Below are 6,000 nucleotides of genomic sequence, written 5' to 3'. Positions count from 1 at the left end.
GAGCGAACAAACATAATTATTCTAAAATCAAGCGCTAGTACAAAGAAACATGCATTAACGATCTGACGTTAGGTTGACCTTAAGCAGTCGAAATACAGCATACAAACCTAACTTGCTTAGCATTTCAGTGTTTTAAACCCCTTTAGTTTCCATTTAACAATACCTTACTTCCGTTTACCCCCCCCCCCCCCCGGCTAAACGCGCGTGCAATACGATCTCTTCACAAATGTTAAGTTCCTGCTCCAGCTCAACTGGAGGCGGAAATTCTTAGTGCCCGTGTTATAGGATTAGTAAAAAAAATCTGCAAACGTATTTCTTCACGCCTTCGAAATAAATTGAATTTGAATTCAAAGCTGGGGGGAGGGGGGGGGGGGACCTTGCGAGTCGTCATCCAATGAAGGACTGCGATTATAAAAGAACATAGACCACAAAGCTTTTTTTATGTTCTTCAAGTTCTCATATTCCGGATGTTTTGTTTCATGGACCTCAGATAATTCAGCGAACCAACTCATAAGTCAGTAGGCGTAGTATCAGACTTACATGTACCTGCCAGCTTGAATTTGAGTGATTCAAAGTGAAGTCTGAGTGAATCCAATATTAGGGGATGCGACCCTGGAAGTCAGAACCACATGCGATTCTTATCATTTTGTATTTCCCGCGATTCTACATGTGAAGGTGAGTACACGTTATTCCAAATCTGTGCGTTCCCAGATGGAATTCTCTGTGGCCGCTAAGAAAGAGCGAACATATGTGAATAAGGTTCTTGAGTAAGCGGGATAAAATTTTGCGCATATGTGTTGCTACGATGCCCACTGCTGCGGTGAGTAGACCGTTCACCAGACTGATTAATACGTATTATTGAACAATCTCTATACTGCCCCCCCCCCTGCCCCTCCCCCTTCTCAGTTGCGGCACATTATACAGTACGCTTTCGGACGTTTCACGCCTACCCGCATGGCAGCGAATGGCGCCGGCTAACACTCCCAGGGCAAACCTTGTACACATACACAAATACCCAAAAATGTGGCCGGAAGGATGACTGCTACAGTAAAAGACGGCAAGAGTAATGCGGCAAGTTATGGGCTCGGGTATACCGCCTGCGGCAAGTTGTTTTTTTCGACCGCATTGATTTCTCGTTAGCTTATTATTTCTGCTTTTCAGTTGAAACTTGACAAATAACGTCCCCTATGTTTCCGTTGGCTTTACGATCTTTCACTTTGTCTTGCAGCTATATAAAAAGAAATTGGTGCAGCTGCGCACTAGGGCTGCGAAGACTGAGGTAGCAGCGAAGCTAGCTTGCACTAGTGGTGCAAGGCTGGAAGCAACAGCGGAGCGAGTGCTCGGACTCCCGCGGAAGAGCTAGCTATACCCTCCCAAGCCCGTGTTCCTTCCTCGCTTAAGCGACATGGGTTTGGCGGGAACATGTCGCGTGACTAGCGTTACGTGATTTTGCGTAACGGTCCCCTCTTCTTTCTTTTCCTTCTTTCTGTGTCTCTACTTCTCGCTTCCTCCTTCTTTCTATCTCTTTCTCTCTCTGTCTTTCTATATTTCGCTCTCTCTATGTCTGCCTTTCTTTCTATCTCTTTATCTCTCTCTCTCAATTTCTTTCTCTTTATCTCTTTCATTTCTTCCTCTCTATGTCTGCCTTTCTCTTTCTTTCTATCTCTTTATCTCTCTCTCTCAATTTCTTTCTCTTTATCTCTTTCATTTCTTCCTCTCTATGTCTGCCTTTCTCTTTCTTTCTATCCCTTTATCTCCGTCTCTCTCTCTCTTCACAGACGTTCTCTCACCCATCCGAGTTATTGCATCCCACGCAACGGAATGCAATAAATCGCTGCATCGGGAGAGCGCGCGCCGGTGCACGCGCTAGGGGAGATGAAGAAGACGACAAAGAGAGCGCGCGCCGGCATGATGACAATAGTTTATTGCTGTTGCAACACCAGACAAAACTACAGTCAGCTACGACAGCTTCGCTGTTAAATGGGTGCTTACCTGTCGTGCGCCGGCTAGCGGAAACACTTCGCTTTGCTGTTCGTCCCCTAGTTCTCGCACCACACAGAGCACAGCACCCCTTGGGCATTTTCCTCAGTATTTCAGACATTGTCGGCATGTTCGTGTGCAAAGAAACAAAAATTTTCAACTTCGAAATATACTAAAAAAAAATGTGCTCGTGCAGAGTGACAGCGGCTGGAGCAGACGAAGAAAATGGCAGCCGAAGCGATAAGAGCGAAAGCGCGGCCCGTTTGTGCAGTGAATGAAGCGACTAAATAAAGATATTGTACATAAAAAAAATAAAGTAACCAAACACAATTGATTAGTACACATAATTACATCGCTTTACTTTATTGCTATGCAGGTTGAAAAGATAGAGCCACATATGAAGGAGTCACTGAATTTTCGCTTGGCTACCAGCGTCATGGCGATGTCTTATTGCCAATACCGAAACTAGCTCAAGTGTCACAGCACTGGTTATAGATATCGCAATCGGTAGTTCGCATGGCAACAGATTTAAGCAGATAACCAGGTGACATCGTCAGCGAAAACCGCAGCCAAAAAATGAACCCGGCAAGGCGGGATGTATTGTGAATATGCAGGGTAACATTTTGCATGATCAGTCGCTCTTGACTGCCTAATATTTCATTTCCGCGTAGTTGTTACTGCAAGGAACTACAGGTAACGGTGACTTACAACAAGGTTTATTTGTCACAACCACACATATACTTGCGCAGTATATAGCCGTGTGTTTCCTTCTGCTACTGGTACTCTGTCTTTTGCGCTGTTTTTATGTGAAGTATGTCGTACCAACTCGCCCAAGCAACCACTTTAGCTGCATACATTTATTCCAGATATGTTCTTGTTCTGATTTCCTGGCAGTGGGTCTGTAACCAGAACTGTGACTTATTATTAGGGAAGTGAAAAACATGCGATCCAGCCTTTTCTTCTTTTTTTTTCAGCGCTATTTGCTTTTTTTTTTTTGTCTGACGTAGAGGTCATATTTTCGTATGTGTTGTGGTGTGGTTCGCTTGATGTTGTTTCATGGGCGGAGTCATCTTCATTTCGTTTGGTCAAGTGGCTAGTTGACAATTTCTGAAGTTGGTTGTCGCCCGAAATATTATCGCATGAGTAACGATATATTCGAAGGCGTATCAGCATTACCTCTACATCACTAATGAAATTTGATTTGCTTAAGGGCCTCGGAGTGTGGGGAAATCATTCAATTGGATCGCGGCGGCCGGGCACCGTGATGGAAAGTATTGCGCCCCCGCCGGTAGGACTCAACATGCCTCTCTTTCTCTCCTTTCTTCTTCGGGTGGAGGGGAGGGGGGAGTTGGTTGTGGAGGATATTGTGTTAGGTCTTACCGCTATCGCGCGTTAGAGATGAGGTGGAGGATAAGGTGTGTGGTGATGTTATTGTTCGTTAATTGCAAACACAATTTCTTTTTTGTTCATGCGGAAGGCTGCAGAATGAAAAGTGTTCGGGCAGCTACACAAGGACATTTAATAAAAACAATATCAGTAGTTTGACATGCCAAAACAATGATATCATTACGAGGCACACCGTAGTGGATGGCTTCGGAAATTTGGGCCATCTGGCGTCCTTTAACGCGCACTGACATCGCACAGTACACGGGCCTCTAGCACATTGCCTCCATCCAAATGCGTCCGCCGCGACCGGACTCGAGCCCGCGGCTTTCGGGTCAGCAGCCGAGCACCGAGGCGGACATACTGGCGTTTCACAAATCTAGCTTCATTAGGAGCGCTGCCTGTGGCTTTGGAGGCGTCGCACCTTGGTGGTGAGCAAGACGGAGCAAACGGGAAACCTTCGACGTTAGTCAGTGCCAAGTGAACCATTGTATAACGTAAACTTGATGTTTTCTGTCCGTTCCACTCAGACCACTACGTATACTCACCGCAGCTCAGCTTGAACGCAAATGTTATTACAATGCGCGCGCGCGCGAAGCTCATGTATTCAGCAGAAAGCAGAACGTTGTGCTGGCTCTACCATCGAGCAAACTGACCGGGTAATTGACAGCCTGACTACTTTTCAACACTTCTTTTGCAGCTAAATGCACTCAGCGTCACTGGAGGCTCTACAGCGCTCCTCGCGAGAACCGTGCATGCGCTGTCAACGGCACAGACAGCAAGAATGGGGCGCCGACTTCGGGAATGCGTGCATTTACATGAATAATCGACGTCGCACAATTTAAGGGGAATTTCAATACAGACGAAAATGTTGCTTTGCAATACATTCAGAGATGACAAGCGGACTATCAACAGAACTACTTCATGCTAACGTTTTTGCGCGTCCTTTATGACTCCACAGTCGGGATTCAGTCTCAACCATAGGCGTGCGCAGGGTTCCACATTAGGGGGGGGGGGGGCAAAGGTTCGTCGCAGCGCCCCCCCACTCTACTAAGTCAATGTATGGGGCAGATTTTGCGCCCCCCCTCTTAGGTGAGGCCGCCCCCCCCCCCCCTGTGCGCACGCCTATGGTCTCAACATCGTTTGAACTTGTTGGGAAGGAAGCGCCTATCCTAGAAATACCTTCGAGAAGCATATATGCGACATGTACCGTGTCACGTAGTTGATCTCACTGCGTACGTATCGTAGTGTTACGATGAAGAAGAGAAGGTCGACGACTGAGAGGACGACGAAACATCAACGCAGCCTGGTTGGGCTCTCAGCTGTCTCCGTCAACCACCTCTGTCTTTTGTAAACACACTTTGTTAATAAGCCTGACAAATACACTCTGTTTTATAATCCTAACATTTTGTTGGTGTTACGGAATGGATGCAATTGCACTCACGTAATCGACATCGAGTACTCAGGCGCATAGGCGTGCTCAGGATTCCCCATCGGGGGGGGGGGGGGGAAGGTTCATCGCAGCGCCCCCCCCCCTTACTAAGCAAAAGTATGGGGCAGACTTCGTCCCCCACCCTCTTAGGTGACGAGGGGCTGTGCCCCCCCCCCCCCCCCCCCCTTGAGCACGCCTATGCTCAGGCGCCTGTGTCTCCTAAAACAAAGCAATGTAATATTGACCAGGCAGGTGATTGTTAAGCCTGTAATGTGATTTTTATACTTTAATGTAAACGTGTCGTGGCTTCGTGCCATATTTGGAGTTTGCTAGCTATAGTGATGGTTTTTTCTCATATATCATTGCGTGAACTCCACTATGCATCGTTCTCCTCTAACCTGCAAGAGCGGCTTTATTGTCTGCACGTTTTCTTAAATCTCCGGGTCTGTGCATCTTCTTATAGTCACAGATGCGTCTTACAGAAAGGCCCTGCGCCGACAGGTTTATTAAACTTCTGCAATCCGACGCGAAGCTTAAGCGTCCCCCAATTTCACTTATTTATAGCTCTTTAGCTTAACTTTCAGCGCTGTTAGCACGTTCACCCTCGTTCTTTAAAAAGAAAAGCACTCGCCAAATATCGCTTCTACAATCTAAACTTGCACTCAGATATGCAATTCTAAGACAGGTCACTCCGCTGTTTAGGCGTGTGCCCTAACGACGACACACGCCTATTCAGGAAGTACCCGTTAGTAACTTCATATTGTTGAAAAAATACCGCATTCGCCACCATTATGCAGAATCACGAGCACTGCCGTTATTAGCGTACTCTTAAAAGGTTGGTTCTACGTTTGGCCGCTTCGGCTGTTTGATTACGCGCGCAAGCCAGCGCAGCGTAAAGCGGCGAAGCGTGCCTGCCACCTGATAGGCAGTGCATATAGGACAACGTGTTTACGTTTTCGCTCGTGGCCACAGATGGCGCTAGGCGTATTGCCTTCGCCGAAAGACCAGGAAGACTTCGTGCAACTGAAAAAATAAAAACCAAGAAATATATGGGCGGCTTTGTTTTTAGAAGCACTGCAAGATATCTTTATTGCCTTATCAACTTGTCATGTGAGTTTTAACTGCCTACAGTGCTTTATAATAACGGTCAGGAGTAGGGTCGTGGAACACTGTATAAATCTTACCTCCTTTAAACAGAAAGGAAA

This window comes from Rhipicephalus sanguineus, chromosome 1 (genome assembly GCF_013339695.2).
Source record: "Rhipicephalus sanguineus isolate Rsan-2018 chromosome 1, BIME_Rsan_1.4, whole genome shotgun sequence".
Lineage (NCBI taxonomy): Eukaryota > Metazoa > Arthropoda > Arachnida > Ixodida > Ixodidae > Rhipicephalus > Rhipicephalus sanguineus.
Note: the sequence above shows the minus strand (reverse complement) of the source record.